We start from the raw sequence: 19,329 nt of genomic DNA on the forward strand, positions 1-19,329 counted from the left end.
GGTGTGGGGGGGATGGAAGGGGTGTGGGGATTGGTGGTGTGAGGGGATGGAAGGGGTGTGGGGATTGGGGTTTGTGAGGGGATGGAAGAGGTGTGTGTGGATTGGGGGGTTGTGAGGGGATGGAAGAGGTGTGTGTGTGGATTGGGGGGGTGAGGGAATGGAAGGGGTGTGTGTGGATTGGGGGGGTGAGCGGATTGGGGTGTGTGAGGGGATTGGGGGGTTTAAGGGGATGGAAGGGGTGTGAGGGGATGGAAGGGTTGTGAGGGGATGGAAGGGGTGTGGGGGGATGGAAGGGGTGTGGGGGGATGGAAGGGGTGGGGGGATGGAAGGGGTGTGGGGGGATTGGGGGTGCGGGGATGGAAGAGGTGTGAGGATTATGGGGGGCTGAATGTGTGGTGTGAGGGGATGGAAGGGGTGTGGGGATTGGGGGTTGTGAGGGGACAGAAGAGGTGTGAGGGGACAGAAGGGGTGTGAGGGGACAGAAGGGTTGTGAGGGGACGGAAGGTGTGTGGGGATGGAAGGGGTGTGAGGGGATGGAAGGTGTGTGGGGATGGAAGGGGTGCGATGGGATGGAAGGGGTGTGAGATGATGGAAGGGGTGGAAGGATTGGGGGATGTGAGGGTATTGGGTGTGAGGGGATGGAAGAGGCGTGTGGGGATTGGGGGGGGGTGAGAGGATGGGTGGGGTGTGAGGGGAATGGGGGGGGGTGAGGGGATGGAAGGGGCCTGGGGATTGGGCTGTGTGAGGGGATTCGGGGGTGTGAGGGGATGGAAGGGGTGTGTGGATTGGGCGTGTGAGGGGGATGGAAGGGGTGTGTGGATTGGGGGGTGTGAGGGGATGGAAGGGGTTTGGGGGGTGTGAGGGGTTTGGGGGTTGTGAGGGGTTTGGGGGGGTGTGAGGGGGTTTGGGGGGGTGTGAGGGGTTTGCGGGGTGTGAGGCGATTGGGGGGTGTGAGGGGATGGAAGGGGTGTAGGGGATGGAAGTGGTGAGGGGATGGCGGGGGTGAGGGGATGGAAGGGGCATGAGGAGGATGGGGGGTGTGAGGGGATGGAAGGGGTGTGGGGATTGGGGGGGTGAGGGGATGGAAGGGGTGTGGGGATTGGGGGGGTGAGGGGATGGAAGGGGTGTGAAGGGATGGAAGGGTTGTGAGGGGATGGGCGGGTGTGAGGGGCTGGAAGGGGTGTGGGGATTGGGGGGGTGTTGGGATTGGGGGCGGTGTGGGGATTGGGGGGGGTGAGGGGATGGAAGTGGTGTACGGTGATTTTAGGGTGTGAGGGGATTGGGTGGTGTGAGGGGATTTCAGGGTGTGAGGGGATTGGGGGGGTGGGGATTGGGGGTGCTGTGGGGATTGGGGGCTGTGTGGGGATTGGGGGGGTGGGGGATTTGGGGGTGTGAGGGGATGGAAGGGTTGTGAGGGGATGGAAGCAGTGTGGGGATTGGGGCTATGGGGATGGAAGGGATGTGGGGATTGGGGGGTGTGAGGGGATGGAAGCAGTGTGGGGATTGGGGCTATGGGGATGGAAGGGGTGTGTGGATTGGGGGTTGTGAGGGGATGGAAGCATTGTGAGGGGTTTGGGGGTGGGAGGGGATTGGGTGGTGTGAGGGGATTGGGGCATGTGAGGAGATGGAAGGGGTGCGTGGGGATGGAAAGGGTGTGGGGGGATGGAGGGGGTATGGGGGATGCAAGGGGTGTGGTGGCATGGAAGGGGTGTGGGGGGATGGAAGGGATGTGGGGATTGGTGGTGTGAGGGGATGGAAGGGGTGTGTGCGGATTGGGGGTTGTGGGGATGGAAGGGGTGTGTGGGGATTTGGTGGTGTGAGGGGGATGGAAGGGGTGAGGGGATGGTGTGAGGGGATGAAAGGGGTGTGTGGGGATTAGGGGGTGTGAGGGGATGAAAGGGGGGTGTGGGGATTAGGGGGTGTGAGGGGATGGAATGGATCTGGGGATTGGGGGTGTGAGGGGATGGAAGGGGTGTGTGGGGATTGGGGGTGTGAGGGGATGGAAGGGGTGTGGGGATTGGGGTGTGTGAGGGGATGGAAGGGGTGTGTGGGGATTGGGGGGTGTGAGGGGATGGAAGGGGTGTGTGGGGATTGGGGGTGTGAGGGGATGGAAGGGGTGTGGGGATTGGGGTGTGTGAGGGGATGGAAGGGGTGTGAGGGGATTGGGGGGTGTGAGGGGATGGAAGGGGTGTGTGGGGATTGGGGGGTTTGAGGGGATGGAAGAGGTGTGTGGGGATTGGGGGGGGGATTGGGGGGTGTGGGGATTGGGGGAGTGAGGGGAGGGGGAGTGAGGGGATGGAAGTGGTGTGTGGGGATTGGGGGTGTGAGGGGATTGGGGGGGGTGAGTGGATGGAAGGGGTGTGGGGATTGGGAGTGAGGGGATTGCGGGGTGTGAGGGGATGGAAGGGGTCTGTGGGGATTGGGGGTTGTGAGGAGATGGAAGGGGTGTGAGGGGATGGAAGGGGTGTGAGGGGATGGAAGGGGTGTGAGGGGATGGAAGGGGTGTGGGGATTGGGGGGCGGTGTGGGGATTGGGGGTGTGAGGGGATGGAAGTGGTGTACGGGGATTTTAGGGTGTGGGGATTGGGAGGTGTGAGGGGATTTCAGGGTGTGAGGGGATTGGCGGGGGTGGGGATTGGGGGGGGTGGGGATTTGGGGGTGTGAGGGGATTTGGGGGTGTGAGGGGATGGAAGGGGTTTGAGGGGATGGAAGGGGTGTGGGGGGATGGAAGCGGTGTGGGGGATTGGGGGGTGTGAGGGGATGGAAGGGATGTGGGGATTGGGGGGTGTGAGGGGATGGAAGGGGTGTGTGGATTGGTGGGTGTGAGGGGATGGAGGCGTTGTGAGGGGTTTGGAGGTGGGAGGGGATTGGGTGGTGTGAGGGGATTGGGGCATGTGAGGAGATGGAAGGGGTGTGTGGGGATGGAAGGGGTGTGGGGATGGAAAGGGTGTGGGGGGATGGAGGGGGTGTGGGTGGAATGGAAGGGGTGTGGGGGGATGGAAGGGGTGTGGGGATTGGGGGTGTGAGGGGATGGAAGGGGTGTGGGGATTGGGGTTTGTGAGGGGATGGAAGGGGTGTGTGCAGATTGGGGGTGTGGGGGGATGGAAGGGGTGTGGGGATTCGATGGTGTGAGAGGATGGAAGGGATCTGGGGATTGGGTGGTGTGAGGGGATGGAAGGGGTGTGTGGGGATGGAAGGGGTGAGGGGATGGGGGTGTGAGGGGATGAAAGGGGTGTGTGGGGATTAGGGGGTGTGAGGGGATGGAAGGGGTGTGTGGGGATTGGGGGTGTGAGGGGATGGAAGGGGTGTGTGGGGATTGGGGGGGTGTGGGGATGGAAGGGGTGTGAGGGGATTGGGGTGTGAGGGGATGGAAGGGGTGTGAGGGGATTGGGGGGCGTGAGGGGATGGATGAGGTGTGTGGGGATTGGGGGGGTGGGGATTGGTGTGTGTGGGGATTGGGGGGTGTGAGGGGATGGAAGAGGTATGTGGGGATTGGGGGGGTGAGTGGATGGAAGGTGGGTGGGGATTGGGAGTGAGAGGGGATTGGGGGGTGTGAGGGGATGGAAGGGGTGTGGGGATTGGGGGTGAGGGGGGATTGGTGGGTGTGGGGATTGGAGGGTGTGAGGGGATGGAAGGGGTTGTGGGGATGGAAGGGTTGTGTGGGGATGGAAGGGGTGTGTGGGGATGGAAGGGGTGTGTGGGGATGGAAGGGGTGTGAGGGGTTGGAAGCGGTGTGGGGATTGGGGGGTTTGAGGCGATTGGGGGGTGTGAGGGGATGGAAGGGGTGTGAGGAGTTGGGGGGGTGAGGGAATGGAAGGGGTGTGTGGGGATTGGGGGGTGTGAGGGGATGGAAGAGGTGTGTGGGGATTGGGGGTGTGGGGATTTGGGTGTGTGAGGGGATGGAAGAGTTGTGTGTGGATTGGGGGTGTGAGGGGATTGGGGGGTGTGAGTGGATGGAAGGGGTGTGGGGGGATGGAAGGGCTGTGGGGATTGGGGGGCTGAGGGGATTGGGTGGGGTGAGGGGTTTGGGGGTGTGTGGGGATTGGGGAGTGTGGGGGGATGGAAGGGGATTGGGGGTGAGGGGGGATTGGGGGATGTGAGGGGATTGGGAGGTGTGAGTGGATGGAAGGGGTGGGGATTGGGGGTGTGAGGTGATGGAAGGTGTCTGTGGGGATTGGGGGTTGTGAGGAGATGGAAGGGGTGTGAGGGGATTGCGGGGTGTGGGGATGGATGGGGTGTGGGAACTGGGGGGGTGAGGAGATTGGGGGGGTGTGGGGATTGGGGGGGTGGGGATTGGGGGGTGTGGGGCGATGGAAGGGGTGTGGGGATGGGGGGGGGTTTGGGAATTGGGGGGTGTGGGGATTGGAGGGTGAGGGGATGGAAGGGGTGTGGGGATTGGGGGTTGTTGGGATCGAAGGGTTGTGTGGGGATGGAAGGGGGGTGTGGGGATGGAAGGGGTGTGTGGGGATTGGGGGTTGTTGGGATCGAAGGGTTGTGTGGGGATGGAAGGGGGTGTGGGGATGGAAGGGGTGTGTGGGGATTGGGGGTGTGGGGGGTGGGGATGGAAGGGGTGTGTGGGGATTGCGGGGTGTGGGGGGATGGAAGGGGTGTGGTGAGGGGATGGGGGTGACAGGATCGAAGGTGAGGGGATGGGTGTGAGAGAAAGGTGGTGTGGGGATGGGTGCGGTGAGGGGATGCAGGGGTGAATGGGACCGTAACTGGAATCCGCAGCAGATCGCCAGCTAAGAGATGGCCAGACACAAGTCTAATGCTCTGAAACCAAGAGGGACGCGGCATGAATCGCGGATCCAGACCGCGGTAATCGCTGTGTCTCAGGATGACCGCGTTAGTCACTGAGTGTCACGGACCATTCCTGCAGGTTATTGAGGGTCACCGACCAATCCCGCTGGTCACGGGATTACGGACCAATCCAATAGACGAGCGACGCCATCTCCCACCATCCTGGCCCTGAAGTAGCACTTAAAGTCATAGAATTGATTGGGCTCCTTGAACGAGTTAGTGGTCCCAAATCCCAGCTCTTTTGCCCATAGAGATGCAATTTTTATAGTTTCCAATATATATCCAATTCCCTTTTGAAAGTTATTGAATCTGCTTCCACCACTCTTTCAGATCATAACAACTGTGTAAAAAGAAAATCTCATCTACCCACTAGTTCTTTTGCCAATTTTCTTAAATATGTGTCCTCTGGTTACTGAACCTCCTGCCCGTGGAAATAGTTTCTCCTTATTTATACTCGAAAACCCCTCATAATTTTGAACTCCTCCATTGAATCTCCCCTTAACATTCTCTGCTCTAAGGAGAACAATGCCAGCTGTTCTGGACACTTAGAAGGAGCACTAGAACAGGTGATAGAAATGCACGTGTGGGCTCTGAGGGGATGCTCAGTTTTATGAAAGAGTCGGGTAATATTTCACATCTGCAATTATTGTTTTAAAATTGACTGGGCACTGCCGTGGACCTTTATCAATGGGCACTGTGATACAGGGAATAAGTATGTACAGAACTTCATACCTGGAATAAGTAGACACTGATGCAGGGAATAATTGTGTACAGAACTCTTCATACCTGGAATAAATGGGCACTGCGATACAGGGAATAAGTGTGTACAGAAATTCATACCTGGAATAAATGGACACTGATGCAGGGAATAATTGTGTACAGAACTTCATACCTGGAATAAATAGACACTGATGCAGGGAATAATTGTGTACAGAACTCTTCATACCTGGAATAAATGGGCACTGCAATACAGGGAATAATTGTGTACAGAACTTCATACCTGGAATAAATGGGCACTGTGATACAGGGAATAATTGTGTACAGAACTTAATATCTGGAATGAATGGGCACTGCGATACAGGAAGTAAGTGTGTCCAAAACCTCATAGCTGAAATAAATGGACTATAGAATAGTACCGCACAGAAGGAGGCCATTCGGCCCATTCAGTCTTTGCTGGTTCTTTTGAAGAGCAATCCAGCTAGTCCCACTTCCCTGCTCTTTCCCCGTATCCCTGCAATTTTTTCTCCTTCAAGTATTTATTCAGTTCCCTTTTGAAGGCTACCATTGAATCTGTATCCACCACCCTTTCAGGCAGTGCATTCCAAATTCCAACCATGCGTTGCATAAAAATGTTTTTCCTCATGTCGCCTCTGGTTCTTTTGCCAATCATCTTAACTCTCTATCAACCCAAGCGTAGTGGTAATGTTACTGGGCTAGTAATCCAGAGGTCTGGACTAATGATCCAGAGATGTGAGTTCAAATCCCACGACGGCAGCTGGGGATTTTAAATTCAATTAATTAAATAAATCTGGAATAAAAAGCCATTATCGGTAATGGTAACCATGAAACTATCGGCTTGTCGTAAAAACCCATCTGGTTCACTAATGTCTTTTAGGGAAGGAAATCTGCCGTCCTTACCTAGTCTGGCCTATGTTGTATCCGTGTGTTAATGGAGACACGGAATGCAGGAGTTGGTTTAACAGGTGTTTACTGAACAAAGACTGGAGGTGAACTAAAAGATACAAGACGCTTTACAGGCTTATATACCCGAGTGGTCACTACCGGTATTACAGTACACAGGGGCTCTTAAAGGTACATACACTACAATTCCTCCCCTTTTAGATAATTAGTACATAACATTTTAAGTAATCATTAATTAACATGTTGACAAGAACAATAATCTACACATTTGCTGCAGTTAATCAATTATAAGTCAGTCTCTCTGGAGGCTTCCTGACTCGGTCCGAATAACGCCACGGTGGTGTCGTAGTTTTCGGTGTTGTAGTAGGTTCTTTTGGCAAGGTCGATTCGGCTTGAATGCCAGTGTCGGGTTCATCTGGTTCCAGTATCACCAGATCGGAGGTAGAGACTATGGGTATCTCTGCTTCATCATTAGGTGTATAGAGTTGTGGTGTAGGTTGTCCCTTTTCGGATGACTCTATGATCTGGTCAGCATGGCACCTTATGCTTTCTCCAATGTCCACGGTATACATCAGCGGCCCTAGTCGTGTGCAGATAGTTCCAGGCTGTAATTTCTCGGTACGGTAGTCCCGGGCCAAAACTTGTTGACCTATCTGGAAGGTTCTAGTTGGCCTTTCATTCATGCCTTGAAATTGCCAGTTCTCCACGTTCCTTCTGATGTTTGTCTTGATCAAATCCAGCCGGCATCTTAGGCTTCTATTGAAGAACATCATGGCGGGAGTTTGGTTTGTAACCACATGTGTTGCATTCCTGTACGCAAACAAGAAGTTATCCACCTTATGCTGAAGTTTTATGTCTTCATTAGCCATGGCCTTTATGGCCTTCTTGAAGGTCTGGACAAACCTTTCAGCTAATCCATTGGTGGCGGGATGGTATGGGGCGGACGTGTAGTGCTTAACCCCATTGTTTTTTTAAGAACTTCCTGAATTCTTCGGACACAAATTGCGGTCCATTATCAGAACAGATCTGTTCAGGCAGCCCATTTCTGGCAAATATGGTCCTTAATACTGTGATGTTTTTTTCCGTGGTGGTGGTGGAGGACATCTTTATTACCTCCGGCCACTTGGAGTGTGCATCCACCGGGATTAACAACATTGAATCCATAAACGGACCAGCAAAGTCGATATGTACCCTTTGCCATGGAGATGAGGGCCACTCCCATGGATGTAGAGGAGCTTGTGGTGGGGCGTTTTGGACCTTTTGGCATCCTAGACAGCTCTTGGTCATTTCTTCGATGTCTCCATCGATACCTGGCCACCACACAAACGCTCTGGCTAGGTTCTTCATTTTCACTCCACCCAGATGCCCCTCGTGAAGCTCCTTTAGCACTTTATGCTGGAGTTTGGGTGGAATCACCACTCTGGATCCACACATCAAGGTTCCTCGGCACACTGACAGCTGTTCTCTTCTTTGCGAGAATGCTGGCAACAGTGGTTCGCCATGTGCTGGGCATCCCTTCACCGTTAAATCGTAGACTCGTGAGAGAGTCGGGTCATTTCTCGTTTCCTTTTCAATGGTAGAATTTGTTACTGGTAGACATTCCACTATGGTTGAGTGGAACATCTCCACTGGATCCACTGTAGGTGCCTCTTCTACCGTTGGCAAAGGTAGGTGCGATAAACTGTCAGCATTCCCCTGCTGTTTTGATCCTATGTCGTATTGGTGTGCCCCTAGGAAAAGGGACCACCTCTGTAGCCTTTGCGCTGTCATAATGGGAACGCCCTTTTTAGGGTTGAATATGGAGACGAGGGGTTGATGGTCAGTCAACAAGGTAAATTTTTGCCCGTGTAGGTAATGGTTGAATTTCTTCACTCCCCACACCAGGCTGAGTGCTTCCCTGTCGATCTGGGCATAGTTACGCTCAGCTGAGTTCAATGAGCATGACGCAAAAGCTATCGGCCGCTCCGAGCCATTGGGGAATCTATGCGATAATACCGCTCCTACGCCGTAAGGGGATGCATCGCACGCCAGTCTGATTGGCAGTGATGGGTTGTAATGAGCCAACACTTCCTTGGACGTGATCAAGCCTTTGCATTTATGGAAGGCACGTTTACAGTCTTCGATCCATTTCCAAATGACTCCCGTTTGTAGCAGTGCGTTAAGAGGGTGCAGAACAGTTGACAAGTTCGGTAAAAATTCATGATAGTAATTTATCAATCCCAGGAATGACCTTAATTGTGAGACATTTTCAGGTGCTGGGGCTTTTATGACCGCTTCAATTTTTTCAGGTGACTTATGCAACCCTTCTTCATTAATTATATGGCCACATTATGATATTTGTTTCTGGAAAAATTCGCACTTGGGGCAATTTGCTCGTAGGCCCCGTTCTCTCAGCCTAGTGAGCACCTGCTCCAAATTGGCAAGGTGCTCGTCATTTTCTCCTGTTACAAGGATGTCGTCTAGGTAGCATTGAGTCCCCGGAATCCCTTGCAGGACTTGCTCCATAGCTCTTTGCCAGATAGCTGGAGCTGATGCTACTCCAAAAACCAGTCGATTGTACTGGTACAGGCCTTTGTGTGTGTTTATCGTGAGATACTTTTTAGAGGCCTCCTCAACCTCCATCTGTAGATATGCCTGTGCCAAGTCAATTTTGGTGAAACGTTTCCCTCCGGATAGTGAGGCGAAAATATCTTCTATCCTCGGAAGAGGATACTGTATCGTGTGAAGGACTGGGTTTACAGTCACCTTGAAGTCCCCACAGATGCAAATTTTTCTCTGTTCTTCAGATTTATCATTATTCAACATTTTCTTCATGACCGGGACGATGGGTGTTGCCCACTCGCTCCAATCTACCTTGGATAACACGCCTGCCTTTTCCAAATTCTCCAGCTCTGCCTCGACTGCTGGACGAATTGCATATGGCACCGGCCTTGCCTTAAAAAACTTGGGAATTGCCGCATCTTCCACTTTTATTGAGGCGGTGACGCCTTTCAAGGTTCCTAGTTTCTGTTGAAACACTTCTTTGGCGTTGGCCAAGATGTCTTTTAATCGTTCAGGTATGACGTCATCATTTTTTTTCTTACTGGTCACCGTCAGTGCCTGAATGGAGTGCCAGTCTAAACGTATCTTCCTGATCCATTCACGTCCCAACAGCGGTGGACCACCATCTTGCAGAACGTATAAATACAACTTCTGTATTTCTTTGCCGTTGTATACAACAGGCACCCTTATTTTCCCTCTGGGGTATACTTACTGCCCCGTATATGTCTTCAAGATAATGGATGTGTCTTTCAAAGGTATATGCGGAAATAGCCGCTCGTAATCCCGTCGACTTATGACGGTCAGAGCTGATCCTGTATCTAGCTCCATTTTAACTGGGGACCCTGCTATCGTGAGGGTAACCCAAATGGTCTGGTAATCTTCTTTGGCAATTACATTATGTAATTTGAGACAGCTTAGTCTCTTGTTTCCGGAGTCACTATCACTCTTCTGGTCTTCGGAGCTACTGTCCGTCATCATTTGTACCTTTCTGTACTTTTCCTTATTGATTTTTTTTCTGTCAGTGGATTTTTTGTTTCCAGATCGGCATACACGTGCAATGTGTCCCATCTTTCCACATTGCCTGCATGCTTTGTCCTTGAACCAGCAGTCCCTCTGGTCATGGGTGGATCTGCCGCAGCGATAACATCTCTCGAAACCCCGTGTCATTTCATGGGTGCCGAAGTCCTGTAGCTTTTGCTGTATCGCTGTAGCTCCTCTTGCTGCTGCTTCGTATGATACAGCCACACTTTAAGCCTTGTCCAGTGTCAAATCTTTCTCAGAAAGTAGCCTTTTCTGTGTTCCTTCACTTAGGAGACCGCAGACGAATTTGTCTCGTAGAGAATCTGCCAGTCCTGCCCCGAATTGGCAGTGCTTTGACAGCTTTCTTAATTCGGTGAGGTAATCAGCATTACTTTCATTCTTGTGCTGATTCCTCCTGAAGAATTTGAATCGTTCCGCTATCAGCAGCGATGTTGGGTTTAAGTACTCCTGTAGGGTATCAACAATCTCCTTAAAATTCTTGTCCATCGGTTTGGCTGGAGTGATTAAGTTTCGTAACAGCCCATATGTCCTTGCGCCCATCAGCTTTAGAAGTATCGATGCCTTTTTATCATCCTTTACTTCATTCGCTGTGCAATATACCTCCACTCTTTCCACATATGTGGTCCAATCTTCTATATTACTATCGAAAGCAGTAATATTGCCAGTCTTCGGCATCCTGAAAATCAAAAATGGCGCCTCCCGCACTTTCCTTTCTTCCCTGCCAAGAAAAAATGGCGCCTCCCGTGCTTTCCCGCCGCTGCCGCTGCTGACAACGCTGTTCTCCACGGTTTTTATTTACACAGATATTTTTAATTGTTGGAGACTCGTTCCCACCGGACTCTCTGGGACTTTTCCCTCCCTCTGCTTGGTCCGAACGCCGACCTGCTTTGCAGCGCCGGCCGTCTCCCGAGTGCTCCACCCTCCATCTCTGTTTGCCTCCGCCTTCCGACTCGCTGCTTGGCCCCACTGCAGAGCCACCTGATCGAGCCCCAGCCCGCCGCCCAGGAAGGATTAGTGCAGTACCTGCCACCAGCCCGGCTAGCTGGTGAAACCACAGTTTTTTTTTCTTCGACCTTCGTCTGAGGAATCGATCTCCTTGAGGTGCTGCCGAATTGCAGGTAAGTCCATTTCCAATTCATCACCACTGTTGTATCCGTGTGTTAATGGAGACACGGAATGCAGGAGTTGGTTTAACAGGCGTTTACTTAACAAAGTCTGGAGGTGAACTAAAAGATACAAGACACTATACAGGCTTATATACCCGAGTGGTCACTACCGGTATTACAGTACACAGGGGCTCTTAAAGGTACATACACTACAGCCTATATATAAGTTCAGACCCACAGCAATGTGGTTGACTCTTAACTGCCCTCTGAAATGGCCTAGCAAGTCACTCAGTTGTAACTAACTGCTACAAAACAAAATAAGAATGAAATCGGAAGATCGACCTTGGCACCGGCTATGCACATGGCAATGGCACACCCAAGCCCATTCAACCCTATTGTAGTCCTCCTCACCAACATCTAGGGACTTGTGCCAAAATTGGGAGAGCTGTCCCACAGACTAGTCAAGCAGCAGCCTGACATAGTCATCCTCACAGAATCATACCTTTCAGCCAATGTCCCGAACTCCTCCATCACCATCCCTGGGTATGTCCTGTCCCACTGGCAGGACAGACCCACCAGGGGTGGTGGTACAGTGGTATGCAGTCGGGAAAGAGTGGCCCTGCGAGTCCTCAACATTGACTCTGGACCCCATGAAGTCTCATGGCTTCAGGTCCAGCATAGGCAAGGAAACCTGCTGCTTACCACCTATCACCCTCCCTCAGCTGATGAATCAGTGCTCCTACATGTTGAACACCACTTGGAAGAAGCACTGAGAGTAGCAATGGCACAGAATGTACTCTGGGTGGGGGACTTCAATGTCCATCACCACGAGTGGCTTGGTAGCACCATTACTGACCGAGCTGGCTGAGTCCTGAAGGACATAACTGCCAGTCTGGGCCTGCGACAGATGGTGAGTGAACCAACACGAGGGAAAAACCTACTTGGCCTCATCCTCTCCAATCTACCTGCTGCAGATGTATCTGTCCATGATAGCACTGGTAGCAGTGACCACCGCACAGTCATTGTGGAGATGAAATCCCGTCTTCACACTGAGAACACCCCCCATCATGTTGTGTGGCACTACCACCATGCTAAATGGGATAGATTCAGAACAGATCTTGCAGCTCAAAACTGGGCATCCATGAGGCGCTGTAGGCCATCAGCAGCAACAGAATTGTATTCCACCACAATCTGTTACCTCATGGCCCAGCATATCCCTCGCTCTACCATTATGACCAACCCTGGCTCAACAATGAGTGTGAAGAGTATGCCAGGAGCAGCACCAGGCATACCTAAAAATGAGGTGCTAACCTGGGGAAGCTGCAACACAGGACTTCGTGCATGCTAAAACGCGTAAGCAGCATGCTATAGACAGGGCTAAGCAATCCCACAATCAACGGAGCACATCAAAGCTCTGCAGTCCTGCCACATCCAGTCATGAATGGTGGTGGACCATTAAACAACTAACGGGAGGAGGAGGCTCCAAGAATATCCCCATCCTCAATGATGCTAGAGCCCAGCATGTGAGTGCAAAAGACAAGGCTGAAGCGTTTGCAACCAACTTCAGCCAGAAGGGCCGAGTGGATGATCCACAGCGGCCGACTCCCGAGGTATGCATCATCACAGAAGCCATTCTTCAGCCAATTTGATTCACTCCACTTGATATCAAGAATCAACTGAGCGCACTGGATACAGCAAAGGCTATGGGCCCCAACAACATCCCACCTATCGTGCTGAAGACTTGTGCTCCAGAACTAACCACGCCTCTAGCCAAGCTGTTTGAGTGCAGCTACAACACTGGCATCTATCTGACAATGTGGAAAACTGCCCAGGTGTGTCCTGTCCACAAAAAGCAGGACAAATTCAACCCGGCCAATTACCACCCCAAAAGTCTACTCTCAATCATCAGCAAAGTGATGGAAGGTGTCACCGACAGTGCTATCAAGCGGCACTTACTCATTGGAGTTCAGAAGAATGAGAGGCGATCTTATTGAAACATATAAGATTATGAAGGGGTTGGATCAGGTGGATGCAGGGAGGATGTTCCAGATGATGGGTGAAACTAGAACTAGGGGGCATAGTCTTAGAATAAGGGGCTGCTCTTTCAAAACTGAGATGAGGAGGAACTACTTCACTCAGAGGGTGGTAGGTCCATGGAATATGCTGCCCCAAAAAGCTGTCGAAGCTACATCATTACATAAATTTAAAACAGAAATAGTTTCCTAGAAGAAAAGGGAATTAAGGGTTACGGGGAGCAGGCAGGAATTTGGACATGAGTGTAGGTTCGGATCGGTCATGGCCCTGTGGGTAGCAGAGCGGGCCCAGGGGCCGTGGAGCCTGATCCTGCTCCTGTTTCGTGTGTCTAATTCTGTTAGATTCAGGAGATAGTCCTGTCATAGTGGATTGGCGGTTAGGATCAGATCAGCCATGATCTTATTGAATGGCGGAGCAGGCTCGAGGGGCCGATTGGCCTACTCCTGCTCCTATTTCTTATGTTCTTATAGCAAAATACTGCAGACGCTGAAAATCCGAAATAGCAACAGAAAGTGCTGGAAAAACTCAGCAGGCCAGGCAACATCCGTGGAGAGAGAAACAGAGTTAACGGTTCAGGTCGAAACCCTTCGTCAGGACTGAAAAAGCACAGGAAATGAAACAGATTAAAAGGCCAGTATGGGGGCTGAGAGAGAACAAAAGAGGTGAAGTTACATTAAGAGGTATTCAAAACGAGACGAGATGGTGATAGGACGAGTGGAAAGACAAAAGACAGCTCTAGATTAGTTGTGAAATGCACTGGCAGAATGAGAGACGGCTGCCATGTGGGAGAGAGAAAAGGGGGGAAGGGCCAAAACAAAGGTGTGGATAAAAAATATATGTAAAAATGTAATAGGGGCCGAGGTTATGATCTGAAATTGTTGAACTTGATATTGAGTCCAGAAGGCTGTAAAGTGCCTAATTGGAAGATGAGGGACTGTTCCTCGAGCGTACGCTGGGTTTCCGTGGAACAATGCAAAAGCCTGAGTACGGTGCGGTCTGAGTGGGAATGGGGCAGTGAATTAAAATGACAGGTGAACGGAAGCTTGGGGTCACCCTTACGGACTGAATGGAGGTATTCCGCAAAGCAGCCACCCAATCTGCATTTGGTCTCCCCAATGTAGAGGAGACCACATCGTGAGCAGCAAATACAGTATACTGGATTGCAAGAAGTACAAGTAAATCGCTGTTTCACCTGGAAGGGGTGTTTGGGGCCCTGGACAGTGGGAAGGGGGAGGTATAAGGGCAGGTGATGCATCTCTTGCACTTGCATGGGAAGGTGCCGGGCGAAGGGGAAGGGGTGCTGGGGGTGATAGAGGAGTGCACTAGGGTGTGTATCGGAGGGAGCGGTCCCTGCAGAATGCTAAAAGGGGAGGGGAGGGGAAGATACGTTTGGCGGTGGGATCACGCTGGTCTATCTCTGACACTTCCCTTCCCTTCCTTGACTTCTCCATCTCCATCTCTGGGGATAGGTTATTGACTAACATTCACTACAAGCCCACTGACTTCCACAGCTACCTGGACTACACTTCCTCCCATCCCGCCTCCTGTAAGGACTCTATTCCATTCTCCCAGTTTCTCCGTCTTCGCTGCATCTGCTCCGATGATACCACCTTCCACACCAGTGCTTCCGACATGTCTTCCTTTTTCCTCAACCGAGGATTCCCCTCTACCGTGGTTGACACGGCCCTCGACCGTGTCCGTTCTATCTCCCGCGCTTCTGCCCTCGCCCCTGCCCCTCCCTCCCGGAACCACGATAGGGTTCCCCTTGTCCTCACCTTTCACCCCACCAGCTTCCACATTCAACGGATCATCCTCTGCCATTTCCACCACCTCCAACGTGACCCCACCACCAAACGCATCTTTCCCTCCCCTCCCCTTTCAGCATTCTGTAGGGACCGCTCCCTCCGAGACACCCTAGTCCACTCCTCCATCACCCCCAGCACCCCTTCCTCTTTGCCCGGCACCTTCCCATGCAAGCACAGGAGATGCATCACCTGCCCTTATACCTCCCCCCTTCCCACTGTCCAGGCCCCCAAACACTCCTTCCAGGTGAAACAGCGATTTACTTGTACTTCTTGCAATCTATTATTCTTTATTCGCTGCTCACGATGTGGTCTCCTCTACATTGGGGAGACCAAACGCAAATTGGGTGATTGCTTTGTGGAACGCCTCCGTTCAGTCCGTAAGAGTGACCCCGAGCTTCCATTCGCCTGTTATTTTAATTCCCCGCCCCATTCACACTCATACCTCACCGTACCCGGGCTCTTGCATTGTTCCATGGAAACCCAGCGTAAGCTCGAGGAACAGCACCTCATCTTCTGATTATGCACTTTACAGCCTTCTGGACTCAATATCGAGTTCAACAATTTCAGATCATAACCTCGGCCCCTATTACATTTTTACATATATTTTTTTATCCACACCTTTGCTTTGGCCCTTCTCCCCTTTTTTCTCCCACATGGCAGCTGTCTCTCATTCTGCCAGTGCATTTCACACCTAATCTAGAGCCATCTTTTGTCTCTACACTAGTCCTATCACCATCTCGTGTCATTTTGAATACCTCTTAATGTCTCTTCTTTTCTCTTTTGTTCTCTCATCCCCATTTCCCAGCCCCCAAACTGGCCTTTTAATCTGTTTCATTTCCTGTGCTTGTTCAGTCCTGACGAAGGGTTTCGACCTGAAACATTGACTCTATTTCTCTCTCCATGGATGTTGCCTGGCCTGCTGAGTTTTTCCTGCATTTTCTGTTGTTATCTCCAATTTCTATCCCTCAGCCAATTTTGTGTCCATGTTGCTACTGCCCCATTTATCCCATGGGCTTCAATTTTATAAGCCTAAAAGCCCTTTGAAAGTCCATAAGCACATCAACTGCACTGCCCTCATCCACCCTCTCTGTTGCCTCATCATAAAACTCAATCACACGATCTGACCCTCATAGATCTGTGCTGGCTCTCCTTTGAGTCTGTGCTTGTCCAAACAGCTGTTAATTTTCTCCCAGATTATTGTTTTTAAAAGCTTCCCCACCACCAACGTTAAACTGACTGGCCTGCAATTGCCAGGTTTATCCTTCTCCCCGTTTTTGAACAAGGGCTTAACATTTGCAATCCTCCAGTCCCTTGGCACCATTCCTATATCTAAGTAGGATTGGAAGATTGTGGCCAGCACCTCTGCAATTTCTACCCTGACTTCCCTCAGCAACCTAGGATGCATCCCATCTGGACCGGGTCACTTAACCACTTTAAGTACTGCCAGCCTTTCTACTACCTCCTCTTTATTTTTTATCTCATCCAGTATCCCGACAACCTCCTCGTTTACCATAGCTTTGGCAAAGTCCTCTTCCTTGGTAAACACCGATGCAAAGTATTCATTTACTGCCTCAGTCATGCCTTCTGCTCCACCGATAGTTATCTAGTTTGGTCTCTAATCAGCCCCACTGCTCCTCTGACAACTCTTTTACTGTTAATCTGCCAATAGAATACCTTTGGATTCCCTTTTATGTTAGCCGCCAATCTATTTGCATACTGTCTCTTTGCCCCTCTTATTTCCTTTTTCACTTCTCCTCTATACTTTCTATATTCAGCCTGCTTCTCCCTTGTGTTATCAAACTGACATCTGTCATACGCTCTCTTTTTCTACTTCATCCAACTCTCCAGCTCCTTCATCATCCAGGGAGTTCTGACTTTGGTTGCCCTAAGTATCCCCCTCGTGGGAATGTACCTAGACTATGCCCAAACCATCTCATCTTCAAAGGCTGCCCATTGCTCCATTGCATTTTTACCTGCTGTGATACAGGGAATAAGTGTGCACAGAACTTCATACCCGGAATAAATGGACACTGTGATACAAGGAATAAGTGTGCACAGAAGTTCATACCTGGAATAAATGGACACAGTGATGCAGTGAATAGGTGTGTACAAAACTCTTTTATACCTGCCATAAGTGGACATTGATACAGGAAAAAATGTGTACAAAACAGAAAGAGAAAGAGAGGAGTAGGGGAAAGAGGAGAAGTGGAGAGAGTAAGAGAGAGATGGAGGGAGACAGACAGACAGACAGAGACAGAGCAGTAGGGGAAATAGGAGAAGTGGAGTGACTGGGAACGTACAGAGAGAGAGAGAGATGAGAAGGGGAAAGAGGAGTAGCAGGAAGATGTGTGAAAGAGATAGGGGAGAACTGGGAGTAGTGAACAAGGTGAAATGTCAAGGAAGGGAGAGGGGACTGGATCAATGAAGTACGAGGAAAGGCAGAAAGAAAGAAAGAGGGAGAAAGGAAAAGAGGAGAGTGTGAGGGAGGGGTGAGTTGGAAGAGAGGGGGAAATGACTGCAAAGGAGACCACGGAACAAGTGGAGGCAGAGAAATGAAGGGGGAGAGGTGTAGAAGGAAAGGGGAAGGACAATGTAGGGTAGAGAGGGGTACAAGAAGAAGGGGATGGGAACAAGTGAAGATGGAGGTCAAAAAGAGGGAAAGTGGGCATAGATGGAAAGAAAAACGAGGGGATATGAGACTGGAATGGAGGTGACTCAGGATCCTGATAAAGGCCTTTAAAATGATGCAGGGGTTTGTTAGGGTGGATGTAGAGAAGCTGTTTCCACTTGTAGATGAGTGCAAATTAAAGGCCATAAATATAAGATAGTCGCTAACAGATCAAATAAAGAATTTAGGAACTTCTGTACACAGAGACTGTTTAGAATGTGGAACTGGCTGCCTCCTGGAGGGGTTGAAGTGAATGGTATTGATATCTTTAAAGGGAGGCTTGATGAGGGAGAAGGGAATAGCGGGATGTGAGAATACGCCGAGTTAGCGACCCGTTCCCTTCCTGCTCCCTTCTTATTTCACCTGGTCGCTGTTCGACGGATCCTGAGAGCCGAGAAGCGCCTGTCCCTTGCAGATCACCTGGGTCCCTGTTGAACAGAGTCACCCTGCTCTCTCCAGCAATGGTCTTGCGGGGAACAATTCTTCATCACCACCCATTATGGGGCGAGTCCCCAGGAAGCAGGCACAGCTGCTTCAACCGGTAATTGGATCAACCGAGAGCTGGGACATCAGCAGTCCAGGTGATGAATATTCCCAACCAGCTCCCAAATAAAGGGAGCAGATGGGGGAGTGAGCTGCTCCGAGAGGAAGTGGCATGGGAAGTGAGGGGGGTGGGGGACACCACGATCACCTGAGTAACACTGCTCGCTCTACGAGTGACTTTTACACCACATAATATTTTCCATTTAGAAGTGAATCAAACAATCTCAAACTGTGAGAAATTAAACAAGAGGTGCAAGCTGATAGTGAAGTATCATTGAATCATAGAATTATACAGCACAGTACACAGTCCACATGGTCCCTTCCACCCCTCCACATGGTCCCTTCCACCCCCTCCACATGGTCCCTTCCACCCCCTCCACATGGTCCTTTCCACCCCCTCCACATGGTCCCTTCAAACACTCCACATGGTCCCTTCCAACCCATCCACATGGTCCCTTCCACCCCCTCCACATGGTCGGTTCCACCCCCTCCACATGGTCCCTACCACCCATGCACATTGTCCCTTCCATCCACTCCACATGCTGCCTTCCACCCCCACCAAATGTTCGCTTCCACCCCACCACATGGTCCATTCCAAGCCCTCCACATGGCCCCTTCAAAACACTCCACATGGTCACTTCGACCCCCTCTACATGGTCCCTTCCACCCCCTCCACATGGTCCCTTACACCCCCTCCACATGGTCCCTTCCACACCTTCCACATGGTCCCTTCCACACCTCCACATGGTCCCTTCCACCTCTCCACATGGTCCCTTCCACCTCTCCACATGGTCCCTTCCACCTCTCCACATGGTCCCGTCCACCCCCTCTACATGGTCCCTTCTACCCCCTCCACATGGCCCCTTACACCCCCTCCACGGTCACTTCCACACCCTCCACATGGTCCCTTCCACTCCTCCACATGGTCTCTTCCACCTCTCCACATGGTCCCTTCCACCCCCTCCATATGGTCACTTCCACCTCTCCACATGGTTCCTGCCACCCCCACCAAATGGTCTCTTCCACCCATCCACATGGTGCGTTCCACCCCCTCCACATGGTCTCTTCCACACCTCCACATGGTCACTTACACCCCCTCCACATGGTCCCTTCCAACAATCCACATGGTCCCTTCCACCCCCTCCACATGG

The sequence above is a fragment of the Somniosus microcephalus genome, unplaced genomic scaffold, assembly GCF_052327205.1.
Source record: "Somniosus microcephalus isolate GS21.2 unplaced genomic scaffold, FLI_Smic_1.0 unresolved_chr2, whole genome shotgun sequence".
NCBI classification, from domain to species: domain Eukaryota; kingdom Metazoa; phylum Chordata; class Chondrichthyes; order Squaliformes; family Somniosidae; genus Somniosus; species Somniosus microcephalus.